Source organism: Urtica dioica, chromosome 12, assembly GCF_054948205.1.
Source record: "Urtica dioica subsp. dioica isolate 48M chromosome 12, U.dioica_male_clone48M_v1_H2, whole genome shotgun sequence".
NCBI lineage: Eukaryota > Viridiplantae > Streptophyta > Magnoliopsida > Rosales > Urticaceae > Urtica > Urtica dioica.
The window spans coordinates 8,161,590-8,183,384 of NC_142767.1; positions in this window are offsets into that span (position 1 = coordinate 8,161,590).

The window sequence follows — 21,795 nt, forward strand, 5'->3', positions numbered from 1 at the left end:
GCCGTGGCAGAAGCCAAGGCCTGGTTCACGGTGCGTGCTGCCGAATAGCGAGCCTCTCTGGGGAAAGAGGTTTGAGCTGCGACGATTAAGTGGACACTCAGCGTCTCGGCATTCGCTGCCTCGGCGGAGATCCACGTGGACGCCTTCGAAAGTAGCAACGCCAACGACTCGACCAGCGCCGGCGGCGGCTCTGCCACTCCGATGTCGGTCAGGACTCTTCGGACGATCTCGCCGCCGCCGTCGAAGAACTCCTTCCCCGAAACCACGCGCGGCGGCGCTGAGATCCGGCGGCCATGTGCCGAGGCTTCGTGATATCTTCCGGTGAGGGTGACGGTTAGGTTTTGGCCTCCGCCGGGGGCTCCCGTTGTTGTTTGGAGTTTAATGACGCAACCGTAGCCTTCAGTTGACAACGTGAACGACTGCATCTTTGTGTTTCACTTCGTCTGATTGATTTCGGAGTTCGTTGATTCTGTAAACGGGATTGAGCAGCAGCGTAAACTCTCGTTATAACCTTTCTTGAAAATAGAAATAGAAATTTAATAAATAAATGACGACGACTATACTAAAAGACGAGTATTTATACTTTCCCGAAAAGCATTAAAACTAGTAGGATTTAATCTTATACTACTCCTCCTAATAGAAATAGGACACCGACTTACAGAATCAATTTTAATTTACTTATTTTACAAAAATAAGGATTTAAATTTGTACGATTTAATAATGTAAACGAATATTGAAAACTTTAAATAGAATTTGAACAAGCATATTAAATCTCTAAAAGAATAAAGAAAACGTTTTAAAACTGCATACTGAACCCATGATTAGACAGAAGCCAAGTTTTTTTTTTTTTTTTTTTTTTTTTCATAAATAATTTAGAGCAGTTTATAAAGAATAATAAAAAAAACCAACCCATTAAAATAGTCAATATTTCAAAATCTTTATAAAATAGGCAATTTGTATATAATTAGTCTCTTTCCGGAAATGAATTATAACTATAGCCAAACATTCATTTAATTCATAAATAGTCAATTTATATTATCTTCCCAAATTACCCTTTCTACCATCCGAGAGTCGAGATCTCATCCGTTTTTTTTTTTTTTTTCTTTCTTTAAAATTTATAGAAAATCATAAACTGATTAGGAATTGTCTCTTTATCTGCTAAGATTATTTATGTGTCGTTTAGCTTAATTTGTCTAGGAATTTGACTTAGTTCTCTCCTTTTCTACACACACATATTTTATTCCACCGTTAATCCATAAATTTTATCTGCTAAGATTATTTATGTGTCGTTTAGCTTAATTTGTCTTGGAATTTGACTTAGTTCTCTCCTTTTCTACACACACATATTTTATTCCACCGTTAATCCATATATTTTTCCATTATTCATCAATTACAATGAATAACGTCTTTTACAGTTGAGTTTATTGATGATTATGAAACGCCCCCAAAATTGTGACTCTTGGCGATCCTCATCTGTAGATTTTGTCCTCCACATGAGCGATTGCTTTTTCGCCTCACCAAAAGCGGATCGCCTCACCATATCAAAGATCTCTATATTGGTATTCTATGATCCGGGTAGTTCTTCTTTAGTGATCTTAGGTTTGAGGGCATTCGTACTATATGCGTAGAGGAAGGCTTGGGAACAATGTGTTCATCCTGAAATTAGATATGGCAAGCATTATGATCAGGTTAGAAGAGATTTCTTTTAGTCATATTATATGAGGATTGAAGTTTTAGCATTGTTATTATTGGGGGATTTGGACACATTCGTCATCTCAATGTTTTTTTTTTTTTACCAAAATCAATCAGATTATAATTTTGGACACTTCTATTAATTGTCAAATGTGCATTGTACATCTTATCATTTAAATTAAATTTCTTCTCTCTCTCTCTCTCTCTCTCTCTCTCTATCTCTCTTTTTCTTTCCATTTTTCTCACTTTGCCTCGGTTCTCTTTCTATCTTATCTGCCTCAGCGGACCATCGACGCACCTCAACTTCTCCGACCTCCTCGACTCTGCCGCCGCCGCCTGCGACACCTCCCCCACTCTTTAAGATGTTTTCATATGAAAATGGGTTCTTTTATTTTTGTATTGGATGAAATGTTTTTTTAACTCGTATCAATTTTATGTTATTGTAGACATATATTACAATTTTATGTTAATGTAGCCATGTATTACAATTTTATAAAAAAATTAGACATACATGTCTATTTTTTTTTTTTTTTTTTTGGTAATTGTAGACATATATGTCTACAAATAAAAGATTTATAAACATGTATACCTACAATTTTTGTATTTGTAGACATGTATGTCTACAATTTCGATAAATAAATTTTTGTAATTGTAGACGTATATGCCTACAATTTCAATAAATATATTTTTATAATTGTAGACATGTATGTCTGTAATATTTGTAATTATATATATCTATGAAAAATACTTTGTACATAGTGAACAAATACCAACAAAGCTAGGATAAGTGACCAACAAAGCAATAACTCTGAACAAAAACAGTGAATGCAAGTATGCAACCACCAAGGAATGCAATGAGAGTCAGAGACTCCTGAACTTGAGAGATATGAATAATGAACTTAAGAGCCAATAATTACCTCTGCATTTCATTTCACTTTCCTATATATAAAAAAAAACTAGTCTTAATAATCCATGAATTATTGAATCAAATGCCAAAAATATTGAATCGATCAACATCCACCAAGGGAAGGAAAAAAACGGCCTTGACATGAAAGCGGGCCCAACCAATCCAGAGAATATCCATATTCAATGACGAGACTTAAGAAGGATCTTTGGGAAATGACCCGATCTAGTAGTGATATTATTGTTTTGGACTAAAATATTGAGTTCCTTGTTTTGGATACTTTTAGTAGTTGCTCATGTGAGCAAGTACAATCTTGCCTTTTAGTTTGATTTTTTATGTTGAAAATACCCACAATTTTGGCCGGTTCATATTTGAAAAAACAAAATTCAGTTTCACTTTCTTCTAGATTCGCGCTCTCTCTCCTCCGACGGTTTCTCTCTCTAAAACCATCACACCCACATCGCCGAAATCGCCGGGAAATCAACAACAACAACAACACATTCTCTCAGGTATATCTCTACATTCTCTATTCTTTTTTCATATCTCTACGAAGCCCTCTTTCTCTCCATTGGTTTTCCGGAAAAGAAGGCCAAAAAACGTGCACCGGTTCGGGAGAGTCCGAGAACCAAGAAACCACCGAAGCCGGCGAAGAAAAGTATTTCTCCCACGAAGAAGTCTCCTGCGAAGAAGCCAACACCGGCTCGGCGATTGAAGAAGCCAGTGATTGAATTGCCGGTGTCAGATGAAGAAGAAACATCGCTATTCGAGTTGAAGGTCCGAAAGCGAAAATCAAGTATAAATGAGATACATATCTTCACTTTGAGCGTTTGGGTAGCTTTATGATTGCATGTCGAGTGAGTTTGGGTTATTATTTATGTAAACATGATTGGGTGATTATGTAGTGATTGTAGAATTCTTTGATCTACATTTTCTGTGTTTGGAAGACTTAATTGGCTATAAGGATGTAATTGTAGACATATAAAGCTATAGTCGCTAGAATTGTAGATGTTTATGTCTACAATTTCATACCACTCGTGTAGTTGTAGACTTTTATTTTCGACATCTACAATTTATGAAATTGTAGACTTTATGTCTACAATTCTTACCTATAATTATAAACTTGTAACCCCACAATTATAGGAACTGTAAATATAAATGGCTACAGTCACAAGAATTGTAGAAATAAAAGTCTACAATTTCAGAAATTGTATACTTTTTTTTTTATACATTACATAAAATCTTAGACTAATTATGATGATATGAGGACTATTTGTGTAGAGTTTCATGTTTTTTTCTTGACATATGTAGGGATTTATGAGATTTGTCCCCGAAGACGAGATAGTGGACCATAACTTTAGCTTCTTCGACGCATTGGATGAGTTCGAGGTGATAGTGGCCACGTCACCTGAGGAGAAGGAGCTTTGTAGCGCGTCATGTTTCGGCCAATTCCTTGATCATCAAAAAATCACAAAATCATCGAAGATTATTAATCACCTGTTGATGAGGCTGGGTGATTTTGATGGGGCCGAGTCAGATGACACTCCATACATAGAATTGGTGGGGAACCAAGAGCGTTTACAGGAAAGCAGTTTGCAGAGATTACTGGTCTTCGCTACATTGACGATTACAGCCACTGTGATTATTCGACCGATGTGGACGGTAGTTTGTACAAGGAAATCTTCCTTGGAGGCGTTGTCAATAATCGTGGAGTGCTATCGTCGATGCTCACTAAAAGCAAGGCTTGGGAGTACAGTCAAAAGCGACTGAAGTTGTTATTGCTTCACTTTTTCACGAACATTCTCTTCGCCGTTCTAGCTCACACCCCGATCCAAAACATGTCTTGAACAATGCTTGTGGAGGACTTGGATAAATTCAAAAACCATCCATGGGGGAACGTGACTTGATATTTCTTCCACGGACAAGCGTGGAAGTATGTTCTGAAGATGGCCTCCAAGGCTGAGTCGAAGCATAAAATCAACTTTCTAGGTTTTCTCTGTCCACTTCAAGTATGGGTCTATGAGTGCCTGCATGTGCTGACCAGTCTGAAACTTTACCAAAAAGTCTCAGAAACCGCCCTACCACTTATGGGGTGGTGGAAAACTAATGCTCATGTCTTGGAGTCAAGACTGAAGGAGATTACTTTCTACGATATAGTTTTCAGACCACTTGGCGCTGAGGTTGATGATATACTTCCTCAAATGAAGAAGCAGAAGCTGAAGCAGAAGTAGGTCCTTGCCTCTGCGTCCACCTCCACCTCCAGGTCCAACAATGATGATTCATGGGTCAGTACCAATCCTTGCTATATATCTACAATCACCACAATTCTAGACATTCATGTCTACAATCAGTACCAATTGTAGACGTCAATGTCTACAATCAGTATCAATTATAGACGTCAATATCTACATTCACCACGATTAGATATATAAATGTCTACAATCACTAGCAATTGTAGATGTATATGTCTACAATCCTTGTCAATTGTAGACATATATGACTACAATTAGATAAAATTATATACAATGTTTTGTAATATATTGTACATTTTTTAACCTTACAGACCCAACTTAAGCTCCTGGAGCTAGAGGATTCAATCCTTCAACTGAAGGCCGAATGGACATGGTTTAAGGCGGCTAATGATGATTTCAAGAATGAGATGAGGGAAATTGTCAAAGCCCTTTATGCGAAGATTGATCTGCAGCCGGAGAAGAAGAACAACGAGGAAGATTCATGGCCGTGGGTGGAGGTTGATTATATCTATGTGTCTTGTTGTATCAAGAAGTTGTCTCATTGGGTCCTTGTCGTAGTTCATCTTAAGTCACGAAAGCTAACGGTCTATGACTCCATGTCCAAGAGCAAAAGGAGCTACAAATCTGTCAAGATACACGTGCTCAGACTCGCTGAATCATCCCAATGATTCTGTGTTCGATTAATGCTTTCGATGGATTGGGCATCGAAGACACAAGCTCGGCGGCGTTCAGCGTTGAGGATCATAATGAAATGCCACAACAAGAGAATGGGTAATGCCCTCCGCTAGAATTCTTGTGTATTTAATAATTTTTTACACTATAATAAATATATATATTTGCAGATGGGATTGTGGCATGTTCGTGATCAAGGCAGTTGAGTACTTGACCCACAGAGTACAGTTGTCTGCTTTAGATGCTTCCCACATGAGCATGTTTAGGCGTAAACTCACGATCGATTTATACCGCCATGGGGCGGTGAAACTTGCGATCGGCTGCGAATCTGATGACGAATTTCCGACATCTTTGGGCTAGGATGTTTATATTTATATGAACTCAAATATTAAACTATGAAGTTACTTGTAAAACTATGTTTTATATTTTTGTATAGTTCTGTATGACAATTTGGAGATTGAATGCCTAAAACTACTATATATTTTGGTATGGTTTTGTATGACAATTTGGAGTTTGAATGCCTAAAACCGTTTTATATTTTGTTATGGCTACGTCTGCAGTTGTGTACATCATCAATGTCTACAATTTGAAATGATTGTAGACATTTTATGTCTACAATCACCACAATTGTAGACATCACTGTCTACAATCACTATCAATTGTAGACGTCAATGTCTACAATCACTATCAATTGTAGACGTCAATGTCTACAATCACTACAAATTGTAGACATCATGTACTGCATTCAAGATATAAAAAAGACATAATTTAATAAATTCTAACATATAATTAGTCATTCAAGCTCCAAGACAGAGGAAATACACTCCTAGTTAAAAAAAAGATTAAATACACTCCAATTTCCAAAACAAATAATTCATCAATTCCTCTCGGACAAAGGAACATGACTGCTGCATGTAGTCCGGTTGTGACCAACTTCTTCACATCATGAACACTTCCTACGAATAGGCTCTTCCCCTTGAGAAGGTATCCGTCTCTTCTTTGGTCTACCGGCGGCACGTGCTCTGTGTGTCGGAGGCTGAATTACGAAATTCGCGACCTCGGGAGAAATAGTCCACGTCTGAATATTACCATGGGGATGGTGGACACCTGCATAACTTGCCCTCCAGTACTCTGTATTATAGTAAGGCGAAATATAGCCCTCAACCGAAAAGTCACGATGTCCACACGCAACAATACCATGAGCACATATGAAACTGTTAAGTTGAAATTCCCGACACGAGCATGTTTTTTTTGTGTAAATTCACAACCCACGTTTTTCCCTCTCTGTCACCTACCTCAAACTCAAGGTATGATGATGGCCTCTGTTGGCATTAATGCCCACAAGAAGAGTAGTAGTTTTTGCTTATATGCATTTGATGTAATAAAGTCTCACGAAGACTCTTGCTTGTATCTGCTGAATAATTAATAAAGAGTTGAAAATTTCATTCATTCTTCTTTGTTTGCTTGAAGCTTTATGATAAACCTTAGTCTTTAGTCCTTAAACAAACCTAACAACAAATGAAGAGTCAAATACAGATTTGCATGAACAAACTCTTCATGGTTTGCTTAAAACAATATATTCGCAATCTAAGGATCAAAGGGCTATTGATCTCAATATGATTGTTAGGAGAACCTATGATGCTTGGTTATGAGACATAGAGAGTTGAAGACTCTATAGTTCTTCCTAGGTATCTTTTGAAGATACTAAATTGACTAATACAATTCTAGAGACAATGTAAGAACAAACCATTGAACCTCTTATGTCTCAAAGTCACTATGTATATATTGTATCATGCTTACATCAATCCTGAAATGAGACATGTCACTTCATAGATTACATAGTCTCATTTGAGAAAGTCAGAGTTCTAGATTCATTATGTGATATATACAAGACCTATTGATGAAGTACTAAGTTATGAAGATGTCATGAACGACTTTGTGAAGATTTCATAGATATGGAATTCATGAATAAGATTGATGAAATGCAATGTATATCACCTCATGCTTTGTTCATTGGAATGTGAATAAATGTACTGGTCAGTGTCCAAATTGAGCCATGACTCTTTTGGATGAATCAATGTGAGTTGTTAGCTCCTCGTCCATACATTGTTTCTAACTTATTCACAACTGGCAAAGGAGTTGAAAAAATAACAACTAGAAGGGTAAAATGGTAATTTTATAAATCCGATCTAGTTGATGATATTCATGAAGGGTAAACATAGATAACATTCAATGGATCCACTCATCATAATTTAGTAGAATTTTGAGTAGAAAATATATTCATTTGAACCAAGAGATTTATAGTGTCAACTCTTTAGTGGAGTTAGTTGACATTAAGTTAGAACTTCGAAAAGGTTTGTGAACTTTTGTGTCCAAGTATGCTAGCTCAAGATTTTTTCATTTGGATCCATGAGGTCACTACAACAAGTCATTAGAGTAGGATTTCTTAAACTAGTAGCTAAGTGAAAACAAGTTCAAGGGTTGAACTAGATGAATTTTACGAAGATTGTCTAAATGGTAATTTTGTCCATTAGGACATAAGATGTTATAAATGTCAAAATAAGATTTTGGACATTATCATATCATGATAATGTGAATTAATTCACACGGCCAAGAATTGGATTTGGGCCTTGAGGATTGAATTTCATTTGATGGAATTGTATGTGAAAATTCTACATGAGCTTTTCTTGTATTGTCTTGAACAAATAATGAAACATCTCGAAGCATGTTCTAGATGACAAACTCGTGGACATCATCAAATAAACAAAGAGTGAAGTTATTTTACGCATTGATGTATGAAGATACTTGCCAAAAAGGAAAAGAGAAAACAAATTTATAGCACAATGCTATGTGTTGCACGTCAAAGTAGACACGAATGAGACAAGCTAAGTGGGGAGACGAGAGATTAAACGAATCCACAAGCTGCTCAACGTTAAAGCTTCAAACGAGGTTGGTACCGAGTGAAAACTCAATATAGTTTTATTTTATATTACATGTTCATGCACTTTGTCTAGGTAGTAGAATTGTTTTACATGTTTTAAATAATTTATTGTTTTTCGTCGCTTACAAGAAGCGATAAATTATTCTTAACCCTAGATCTATTCCAACAGCCTCACCTACAACAGAAGAATAATAAGATTAAGTCATGTAAGTGTAGACATATGACTAAAACTGTAGACGTAGATGTCTACAAATACCTGTAAATGTAGACTTCAACGTGTACAACTGTCTATCGCTGTAGACTTTATTGTCTACAATTACTACAATTGTAGACATCAATGTCTACAATCACTACCAATTGTTGACGTCAATGTCTACAATCACTACAAATTGTAGATAACTTATATGACTACAATTAAAACACAGTACGGAATAAAAAAAAGATCAACATACCAGCATTCCACAAGCTGCAGCATAGTTAGTCTTAAGTTTCTTTTGGGCCTCTTTGGTCAGTAACGTTGTTGTTTTTGCTGCCACCTCTCAACGTTCGTGATATCATCCCAGACTTCTTTCTCGCAACCAGTCGAACAACTTCGAAATAGGAAACTCCCTAGGCTTAATGTTGAACGCATTCAATTACTCCGCATTGTTGTTCGTCATGATATCGTACCTGTTTTCACGAAAACAAGATCGAGTCCACCTTTGATACCCAAATTCCTTCTCCAGGTATGGGTGTATTTTTGAATTTTCAGAGTCCAACATACACATGTACTTCTCAAATTCCGGTTGAGTGTACGATTTTGCTGCGGCGTAAAATTTCCACTTCATTTGCTTTGTTATGTCCCCTTTGAATGTGGTCTTCAAGTTACCAAATAGATGATGTATGCAAAAATCGTGTTCATGGGTTGGATACACCTCCTTGACTGCATTAATTATTCCCTGGTGCCTATCAGATACAATTACCGTATGCTCCCTATCCCCAATAGCGTCTTTCAACTTTCGCAAGAAGTAATTCCAAGTATCATTAGATTCATTAAAACCATGAAAGAAGGCGAGTGGAAATATTTGTTCATTTTCGTCCATAGCACACGCTGTAGACAAAGTTCCTTTGTAATAGTTCTTTAAGAAAGTAGTATCGACAATGATAATAGGCCTGCAATACTTCCAACCCCTTCTCCATGGGCTAAGTGACATGAATAAGCTAACGAACTGATTATTCGGCCCCGTAGTGACAAGGTCAAAGAGAGAACCTGGATTCTTAGTCTCGATCATGTACATCAACTTAGGTAGGAACGCGTACGACTCTGCTTCAGTGCCGTAAAAGGGACTTTAGAGCCTCTTCTCTCGACCACCAAGCTTTTTTGTAGGACCTACGAGCTCCGTAATCCATTTGCATGTAATTGATGATCTCTTTTGGTTTACACAATCCCAATTTTGGACCTATGCACTTGTGCTTCACAATCTCTCCCATTACTTTGGATATGGCTTGAGGATGATATCCTTGTCTCTCATTTATAGCACAAATATGTTCAGTCTCAAACCTGAATAAGAAAATTCAGAATTACTTTCGATTGATATGTATAATTGTAATAAAAACTGTCATAAATTGTAGACTTATAAGTCTGCAATTAACAACAATTGTAGATATCGACGTCTACAGTTGGAGTAACTGTATACTTATAATATCTACAATAGCAGTCATTTATAGAATTACAAGTCTACAGTTTATGTCAACTGTAGACTTGCACGTCTACAGTTGTAGTTTGTAGACATATAAACTAACAATTATTGTATATGGCAAACTAATTACCTTTTAATCCTAAAAATTGGAGTGCTGAGAATTCTAATTGCTCGAACACTCCATTTACATTGCTCTCCCGGAACGAGGTTTGATGTTCCCTTACTTCGCATGCACCTTCAAAACAGAGAAAATGACACGCAAAATTAGGACATGAGTACCGAAATCAAATAGCAAAGCAGATTATTTTTCGACGCTATTGTAAAAAGTCCCCGACAACGGCGCAAAAAACTTGTTGCAATATTTTTATAACTAGCACGCAAGCGGACGTATCGAACAAGTAATAGTGTTACGTAAGTAACAGATATCGATCCCACAGAGACTAGTTACTATAGCGACGTTAAACAATCTAGAGCGAATTGATTTCACGGAATTAAAGTGGGTGATGCAAGGATTGACTACAATTAAACTAACAAAAACAATAACAGAAATTAAACATGAAACTTTGAATAAGAGAAAATGGGGGTAACGACTTCACCGAAAAATCAAGATGCGGGGGTTTCAAGCTTGAACAACTTGAACTACTCTATTCACGCTAATCTCACTCTCCCTCTGATATTACTAGCCTCTCTCAAGTGATCTAGCAACCTACGTAATTGACGGATTATATATCCTCTCGGCCTCTAATCCTATTAAAACAATTACGAGCAATAAACGCGAGAATTCAAACAATTACATTAAGCTTAATCCGTCTAGCAACCTAAGAACAAAATGAAGCATGAATTATGAGCTTGAGTTTTTGCCCTCTCTCGAGTGACGAAAACTCCTAAAAACAATCCTAAAGATGACCAATCTAAAGGACGCATTAAGACCACATTCACACAAGCATGAATAATTAAGTAAATCAAAGCATAATTTCACCCTAATGAAACCCCCTAACCCAATTCAATCCGGCTACATCGCAACCCCGCTAAAGACCTAGCCTCTAACGGAATTCATATTCATAAGCATAGTGATCAAGACGAGAATTAACATAACCATAAATAGGAGAAGCAATATGAAATTCATGAACGAGAAGAATGAAAACTATCAATTAACGAGAATTAGAGTAATAGAGAATAAGGGAAAGAAGGAAAATAAAACGGGAGTTCACGGTTGCTTGTTCGTTGGATCTTCGACTCAACTTTGCTCCTAAACAAAAGCTCTAAAAGAAAAGTGCAAAGTAGAACACAACTCTAAGAATGAGGAATCAGTTAATTAGGTTACAAAATGTGTTTTTAGCTCTGAATGTGTCTTTTTTCGGAGTCATATGAGCCTTCCAATTAAATCCAAGGGTCAAAGATCTTCAGAAAACATTAATTTCCTATTCCAGTAAATCGGAGGTGCGCGGCACGCGGACCAGACTTCAGCTTACACGCGCTCCGCGCATAAGACTCTGTGAGTTTTCTCGGTTTGTGCTTCCAGTATGCGCGGCGCATGAACAGAAGCATGCGGCGCGTGATCTCTAAGTCTGTCTTCCTGCGGTGCGCAAGGGTGTGCGCGCGGCGTGCAGAGTCGCCAATTTTTTTGCCTATTGCTTTTTGACTCCATTTCGACCGTTTTGTCTCCAAATCACATCCTTTTTCCATGAAATTGACTGTAGACACTCTATTGTTCCTTTGAACCTGAGACTAATAAAAAACCTACTAAAAACTATTAAAATACTCGAGGACTCGTCGGGTTTTGGTTCGGGAAATAGGAGTTTTACGCGTGATTAACACACCTATCAAATCCCCCAAAACTTAAACCATTACTTGTCCTCAAGTAACAAAAGAAAAATAAAATAAAATCACACAAAAGAAGTTATCTAGACTAAATTTGGTAAATTTCAATGCCCTGACTACAATGATCGACTCATGCTTGCCTCAACTTCAATCCTCTAGACTTACATCGACATAGACATCTGTGGTTTTAAACTCCAAGTAACCTACCAAGTGTAAAAGAATCCTTACAAATTCGTGTTAGCCCTAGCCATTTGCAATGTTCTTTTGTCTCGATTAACTTTTGATTCCCAAGTCTTGTAGCCTGTCCAATCCAAATACGTGACCACAAGAATCGTTTCCTTTGAATGATTCATTTATTTTGGCCTCACAAGAAACTCAAGTGTTTTACGTATCAGAACCCGTCAATCCAGACTTGTCATTAGTAGTTCACATGAAATCGAAAAATATTGACGAATATGAAGACGAAGACATGTCTAATATACCCCCATTCACATCCGGCTTACCACTTGTTGATGAAGAGATTGAAGATTTTGATGATGATGATCTTTCTCATTTACTTCGTTCGGATATCAATCCTATTTTTGTGTGAAAACCAAAAAACTATATGTATTTTATGATTCAGATTATGATACATTCATGTTTTCTTCTATGATATATATTTTGTAAGGTTATTTATTTGTGTAGATGTTATTGATAAACACTAATCTAGGAATATTTCGCCGCGACCAACAATGCACATGGCCGCGGCCAATTGTACAACCGGCCGTGGCCAAGTACATATTTGGCCGCAACCAACATTATACGTCACCGCGGCGAGATGAGTTCCAGAGTTAACATATTCCTGGTAACTGATTTCGCCACGGCCAAGTATAGATTTCGCTGCGGCTAAATAGTTTGGCCGCGGCCAACATCATACGTCGCCGCGGCGAAATGAGTTCCAGAGTCCACGTATTCCTGGGAACTCATCTCGCCGCGGCCAAACTATTTAGCCGCGGAGAAATCTATACTTGGCCGCGGCGAAATCAGTTCCAGAGTCAACATATTTCTGGGAACTCATCTCGCCGTGGCGACGTATAGATTTGGCCGCGGCCACCATTATACGTTGCCGCGGCGAAATGAGTTCCAGAGTCCACATATTCCTGGGAACTGATTTCTGAGTTATTTTACTTACAAATACCCTAGTTATCCTGTTTTTCTTAAATAACATCAAACACTATCAATACATATATTTCAAATACTCAATCATCCATAGTACTCAATCAAACACTAATTCAAATAACCATAACAATCTCAAACACAAAATAAAAACTGAACCGAGTATCAAACCATCTCATAAAACACATATAAACATAAATATTTAAGTCTCACACATATAAAAAAAACTTGAAAACAAATATTAAACTTAGAAGGGTTAAAAAAAACATTAAAAAAAGTTTACTCGTTGCCGTCGTTGTTATTCCCAGGTGGTTATGTTGGTGGTGGTCCCGGGTACTGAGGAGGTGTCATATGCGGTGACCATTGCGGTGCTTGGGCCGGATAGTATATGTATTGAGGATATGGAGGGAACTGGAATTGATTCTCCTGGTTGATGTCCCACCGACCTATGAGCTCGTTTAATCCCTCGAAAGCCGCGGCGCCATATTCTCCTTATCGGTGCATGTAGTCTTGGGTGTGTTGATACCCGCCGACGAGATAGTGGTTACACCGAGCAATGTAGTCTTGGGTGGCGGGATCATACCTCGGAGGTGGTTGTAAGCACAACAGTGGCTTGTTGAGTGACGGTTCGTCCTCCTCTTCTTCATTCTCTTCCTCATCTTCCGGCTCTTTTACTATGTATCTCTCGATCGTCTTGTCATTAATAGGCGCCGCACACTTCTTGGTTGTGTCGTGTTTTGAGCCTCCAACACCGGCATTCAGACACAAGCCGTAGATGATTGACGGATACGATAACCCATTTTTGATATTCTTGTAGTCGATTCTCTTCATCCAATTGTAGATGAATCGACCGACATTGATGGTTTTTCCACGTATGACACAAAACAGAAGGTGGACATGTTCCTCGTCGAGACGGATGAAGTGCTTTATCGGAAAGAGACGAGAGCAAATGAAATAAATCCACGTTTTTGCGAGCCTGTAAAATAAACACCGTTATATTGAAAACATGCAATAGACAATAATACACACACAAAAGAAGAAAAGTTTAACCTCGTCAACGATTTTCGAGAAGCTTTCTAACTCCTCTGTCCATGACCCAATTCTCTCCAGGAGTAGTCAACAAACTCAACATTTCGTCGAGGCTAGGATCTCTCAACCATTTTCGGTAACCCTCATTCTCGAAATCGATGTCCGGAGTTCCTAGCAACGTGTTGATAGCTCCGACACTACAGTCGACCTCTACACCACGAACCGTCACCACATCATCCACTTGATCAAGTAAGTTCGCGTAGAATTCGTACATGAGAGTGACATTTGCTTTGTGTTCGGGTGTGGCACAAAATTTTCTCCACGAGAAACCTTCGATGGTGTTGTGGATTTGACCCCCTATAGGCGTGCTTGGGCTCACCTTCAACCCTCGTTCAAAGATCGGACATCGTTGAACGAGAATGTCATATCGATCTTCCGTGGTCTTACTAGTGAATATATATCCGACTATTATAGTTCACTTCGGGTTCGGGTTCGGGTTCGGATTGACGAGGCCTCTTACTTTTTTTAGTGGGGGGCCTAGAAGAGCTAGGGGCGGCTTCTTTGTAACCGGCGGGGGTTTTTGATCGGCCCATTTTCTAATTGAACAAATGAATCCAAACTCAAATTCAACAACATTTTCAAACAATAAATCATTTTCAACACAAAATTAAACTCAATTCAACACTAAATATCAAAATTCAACACTAAACACATTATATTCAAATAAAATAAGCATAAAACTCATCACAAACACAATTCAAACTCAAATCCGAAATAAATTTAACCATAATATCAAAATAAAACTCATTTTCAACCTAAAAATAACATTATACATAAAATCATAAACTACAAAATAAAACCCAAAACAAAAAACCCTAATTTCGGCCAAATCTACAATCCAATATCATAAATTACAACCAAAATCCTAAATTAGTTTATAAATTACACAAAACATTCATGACATTTAAGATTTTGATATGAAATTGAGTTACAAACATACCTCTAGGTCGGTGGGAGAAGGAGCAAGGGAGGCTAGACCGAGAGAGAGAAAGAGATGGCGGCGAGAACTGGCTTCGGCGAGGAGGCGCGGCGAGATTTGGAGTCGGCAAGAACGCGGCGAAGTTTCAAGGTAGGTTTAGGAGAGAAAATTGCACAGAAACAGCCGAAATGAAGGTCTGAGGCGAGAGGAAGTGAAAAAAATGGAGAAAGAAATCGAAATGAGGCTTTTATAGTGATGACCTAAAATTTTTACGACATTTCGCCGCGGCGAAATGTTTCCATGACAGTACACCCGTTGTGGAAACACTTCGCCGCGGCCAAGGCTTACACTCGCCGCGGTGAAATGTCGTGGTTACACATGTTCCCACAACGGGTTATTGTACCGTTGTGGAAACGTTTGGCCGCGGCGAGATTAAACAACGGGTCACAATCCCGTTGTTTAAATTTTAAATTTTCTTTGAATTCCACAACGGGACAACTGTCTAGTTGTGGAATCATCAGAATTCAACAACGGGACAACTTTCCCGTTGTGAAATATCCGTTGTGAAATCTAACATTTGTAGTAGTGTAGGAGAAATAACTAAACTAAGTAGGCCCGCTCTGTTATCTCGGTTGGATAGAGCTTTTGATTAATTATAACCTAGTATGTTATTGATATATGAACTAGAATAAAATTATTTCGTTATCGGATAATGCGCTTCCGTCCGAGGACAATATTATCCAAAAACATTGATTAGAGGGACCGACGGTGCATTCCGCTTCCCTTTACCGATCGTTGGGCCCACCTCGCCCAGTTACTTTGAGTAGAGCATCGGTTGTGGGTTATGCGTGTCCACCTGGAACCTTGCAGTCCAAGGTAGCTACTCTAGGCTTCAAGCCGGAGGTTTTGTTTATAATCTTAGTTTTAATAAAATTGCAATTAATAATAGGTTAATAACGTAGTGTTTGTAACTATGAGTTTTGATAAATAATGCGGTTTGATATATATTAAAATTGAACAAAATCTTAAGTTGGGTAATGGTTCTCCTGCTGAGCACATGAAACCTCACCAATTTTCTCTTAATTCTACTCCACGTGTATGAAAATAGACGATATGATTGTAGAAATATTGTGGCATCCCAACAAATGACATGGAGAACACTTTTCCTAACGTATTCCCCTTCTTGACTATAATACTTTGACTTATATGACTTGATGATAATTGTCGTTATTATATATTAATGGTACTAAACTTAACTGTAGTGATTTTTTTTTTATACTATGAGTTTTATTTTGTTGTCGTGTTTAAATCGCATGGGGTGAAAATTTATTGACTTAAAAAAAAGCATGACGTGGTATTTATGTTGTTATCTAGTGTGATTTTCCGTTTTGGGTCCTTTATTTATTTTTTTTAACCCCTATTTTGGGGCGTCATAAATTTTGATATCAGAGCCTAGGTTTTGTATCACCTAGGAATGTAGCATTATTTCATTTGTGTTGGCAGATGTGATATTTTTAAATTTTATTTATCATCGATTAATCTTGAGTATGAAGATATGTAGTCGATAATAACGTCATTGAGATTGTTCAATCTTGGAAGTGTAGTTGTAGATTCGCTTGAATCTTTAGTTTGATGGGTGCAATCGTGTTGGTCAAATTATGCTCTAAATTTGACACCTATGTTTGATACAATAGTAATATTACGAAATGCAGTTGAATGTATGTTTTGGGTATCATGTTTATATACGAAAATAAGGAAATATGTGGGAATTTCTTACATTCCTTATAGTTTGTAAAATATGTGCGTTGACTCTTAAGATTTCATTTCCGTTGTTGGGTTGATTTGTTAAGGTATTTGATTTACAAGTACGTTATTAGGTCATTGGGAACTATAAATCCACCATTTATTTGTTTGTGTTATTTGATTTAATTCAACGTAAATTCTTGTGGTGGACTAAATGGCACATTATCAAGCTAATGTGAATTGTTAAAGATGCTCTCTTATGCAATAATGGACAATTTGTGTAACACACAAGATCATGGATCGTGACCGATGCCCATATATATTACGAGCTTGTATCGGAGGAAGAAGGAATCTAGAAAGTCTGAGGATGACGTTTGCGAAGGGGAGACAACAATTGGAAATTTTGTTTTATCTTGTTGTCAAAGAATTTATTGATGTTTTCCCCGAAAAACTTCTAAAACTCCCTCCTAGCTGAGGGAATGATTTTCATATAGATCTCATGCACGTGACATATCGGATCTCCATTACTTTATATTGTACTTACCGTGCCGAATTTTCAGAATGGAGGAAGCAATATCTAAGAGTTGTTGAGTAAAGGATTTATGTGCCTGAGTGTTTTTCTTTGGGGAGCTTCGGTCTTAATTGCAAAGTAACATGATGGTTCAGTAAGGTTATGTGTCGATTGTCGCTAATTGAATCGCGTGACCATCAATAACAAATACGCATTAACATGTATCAATGAGTTCGACCAACTTGGTGGTTCTCGATAGTTAAAAAAATGAGTTACGGTCTGGGTATCACCAACTAAGGACCAGAGAAGAAGACATTCTCGAGACAACCATTCACACTCAATATGGACACTAGTTATGGTATTGTTAAATTCCCTGGGCATGGCGCGTCGCAAGATGGAATCCTTGTTGATCCGACGAAGGTTGGAGCAGCAGCAGCTTGGGAACGCATGAAGAATGTGTTTGAGTTTATGAATCGTCTTGGTTTGGCTGGGTATTATAGGCATTTCGTCGAAGGCTTTTCAAAGATTGTTGCTCTGTTGACAAGGTTGACAAAGAAAGATGTCAAATTTGACTGGAATGAAGAATGTGAGAATGTGTTCCTTGAACTTAAAGGACGACTCACTTACGCACCTATTTTTTAGTTCCAAGCAATGATGTTCCGTATATTGTATATACCGATTCTCATGGGAATGGTCTAGGGTGTGTTCTTATGTAGGAAGTACCAGTGGTTGCTTATGCCTTGCGACAACTAAAACCTCATGATAAGAACTACCTTTGTCATGACTTAGAGTTGGGAGCGGTAAAGTTTTGCATTAAAGATATGGATATTTTATTTGTAAGTGGCATAGTTAGTGTTTTCACAATAATTTTTATTTACTTGTTTACAAAAAAAAAAAAAAAAAAGTCACTTCCTTCCTGTTAGCTCACATTACTAGGTTCCAAAATTGTGCGCTATATGAAATTGTGAGGTTGAATGACATTTCTGCAACCATTGTTTCGGACCGAGATGCTCGTTTCACTACCAAATTTTGGCAAGAATTACAAAATGCTTTGGGGGCTGAGCTAAACTTTAGCACAACTTTTTACTCTCAAATTGATGGACAATTCAGGCGGGTGATATACAAATTCTTGAAAAAAAGATATGGACATTTTATTTGTAAGCGACAAAGTTAGTGTTTTCACAATAATTTTTATTTACTTGTTTACCAAAAAAAAAAAAAGGTCACTTCCTTCCTGTTAGCTCACATTACTAGGTTCCAAAATTGTGCGCTATATGAAATTGTGAGGTTGAATGACATTTCTACAACCATTGTTTCGGACCGAGATGCTCGTTTCACTGCCAAATTTTGGATATGGATATTTTATTAAAGATATGGATATTTTATTTGTAAGTGGCAAAGTTAGTGTTTTCACAATAATTTTTATGTACTTGTTTACAAAAAAAAAAAAAAGGTCACTTCCTTCCTGTTAGCTTACATTACTAGGTTCCAAAATTGTGCGCTATATGAAATTGTGAGGTTGAATGACATTTCTACAACCATTGTTTCGGACCGAGATGCTCGTTTCACTACCAAGTTTTGGCAAGAATTACAAAATGCTTTGGGGGCTGAGCTAAACTTTAGCACAACTTTTTACTCTCAAATTGATGGACAATTCAGGCGGGTGATATACAAATTCTTGAGGATATGTTGTGAGCTTGTACTTTGGATTTTGGAGGAAAATGGTTGATCATTTTCCTTTGATCGAGTTCGCTTACAACAAGAACTATCAAGTAAGCATCGGTATTGTCACGATCAGCAACATCTCGTCGGCGATTCACGGACCGAGACGGTGGGGTTACGTCTCAGATCTCACATCAACATATATATATATATATATATATATATATATATATATAAACACCCATAATACTCATAACGCTTATATTAAACATAATATGATGATATATAAGTATTATAAGTGGTTATACGAAAACCTGGGTAAATTTTTCGCGTTTAGAGTTTAGGAATTAGAGCCTTATAGCGACTCTTATTTATACATCAACTCCCGAATTTTAAGTATATATACGAGGGATAGTTTGGGGGTCATAGTTTACTGAAGGGGTTCAACAAAATATAGATATTATTATAGAAGGATTTGAACCCGGGTGAGTTCACATTAGCCCAAAGGTCAAGAGATACTCGTCCGGTCTTCATCTTCAACTTCCTTGTTCACATCGGCGCCTTTCCATTTTCTACATTACCAAGGGTCATAAAACTATGAGTAGATTGACTCAGTAAGTGGGAGTCTAACCTAGAAAAATAAAGCGACCAATGCCATGTGATAACATGTGACGTGCAAACAAACACATAAGAATGCAAAGATGCAAATCTAACAACTTCTAGAGCATGACTGATGCGCGCATACTCTAACTAATACTTGTCGTCTTCAAGGTTACACACATCCCCCGCTATAACCTTTAGAACGACAAGAGACCAGCCTTAGACTTCGAGCAACAGTCGTCCGGCGGCCTAAAAGTTTTAACATCTGTCTGGGATCCACTAATGGTACCACTTCATTCGACGTCGGCGCGACCCCCAGGCCCTCATAGCCCGTCAAGGTGCATTCTTCAGGCCCTCATAGCCTGGCAACATGGTCGGGTACGACTCTTGGTCGACTCCCCGAGATATGAGTACTCAGCGCCATCCCCCAGGCCTTCATAGCCCGTCAGGGTTCAATTCCTTTTGGTACCATCGACACATCAATTCTTTAGGGTTCGGGTACTCTGCTGCACTCATAGTACACACCTATGCTACTTACAGGAGAGCGACTCGGGTTAAATCCCGAAAGAATTATCATTTCCCTTTTATGCTCGTTAGTGTTTTAAGTTGAAGACTCGGGATATGACTCCCGGTACTTCTACCCTCGGCTCGAATCCGAGAGTCCAACATGCTCTCCTGTCACCTCAGATCTAGCTAAACTCTATGGTTAGCAGAGAGATCTAACTACAACAAAGTAGCAACGTGGCTGGTTCAAGTTAGCATTTGAACCTCTGGGTATAAACCCAACTAAATTTTCCAAAAAGATTGGTCGAAGCCTTAATCTTTGGTGTTTGTGTCTTTTAAGGCTTTTCCTACTCTTTTTAATTATTAACATGTAAATGCACGTAAACAGGATTATTCCCTTGGTAAGTAGTTGACTTATGTCTCCACACTTACCTGAAATACTGCGACAGAAGCTCGACGACTTCCGACAATGTCTTGCTTTTCACGTTCTCTGAGATACTTGACGCTTGTCGAAACGTCTAAAGAACTAGCATCCGAGAGTGGAAGTCCGTTAGTTATTGGATTCGAGATTACTTGAAAAAGATAGGGTCCGGTGTCGGGATTAGATTTGAGTCGGTTCGGAAATTCGATAACGAGTTACTTCCTTAAATCCAAACTCATATGAATTCCGAAATTCCAAATCCGACCTCTCGACTCAAAAACCCGAACCCAAACAAGTCACACAACCAAACACGAATCCAACTAACTTGTCACAAAATCCTTAGACTTGTCATAAAAATTTCTAGACTAGTCATAAAAATTATAGACTTAACTTGAAGAAATTCTAGACTTGTCATAGAATCCTTATACATGACAATAAACCACATTAACCCAAAACTCAACGAATCTCAAATCCAAATTCTCAAAATTCAAATTTACTTCCAAATCAAATCACACCAAATCTCAAATTCAATGAACACAATCATATTCAGCCAGCACCAAAATCACACGGCCAAAGCAAAAGAATGCTCATGGCCAAAGGCACACATACGGCCAAAGATTTCACACACACGTTCATAATTTCCAGCTTCAATACCCTGTTTTCAAAAATTCATAACTCACTAAATTCTCAACGGATTTACACGTTCTTGGTCATTTTAGAAACCTCATAACGTCTATTATCCAGGAAAAAATAAACAAATCCAAATTAAATCGGTACCGAACTTTCCACGTCAATTTACAGAGGCTGTTCACAGCGAGCTCAAAATCCTCAAATAATTCAAAATCGACTCAATTACACAAATCCGAGCTAGGAACATCATTAATCAAGTCCAACAACCAAATACAACCCATCAATTCCACTGATTTTAGCTCGGATCAAAAAGCCCCAAAAAAAATCATACTCATGAACCCTAACTTTGAAATTCGGCCAAAAATCAAGAATTCCGTTTTTCAATCCTCAAATTCATCTCATAATCAACAACAATCAAGCTCAAGGAACACTTAAAACCAACCAATTTCATAAGATTCAACTCGGATTCAAAAACCCCCAAAAATGGATCTATGAACCCTAATCATGAATCAAACCAAGGAGAAGAAATTCCTTACTTTCAATCACGAAATAAGCTTCTCCGGTCCTTACTCAACCCTTCTCCGGTGGTCACGCTCGCTCCGG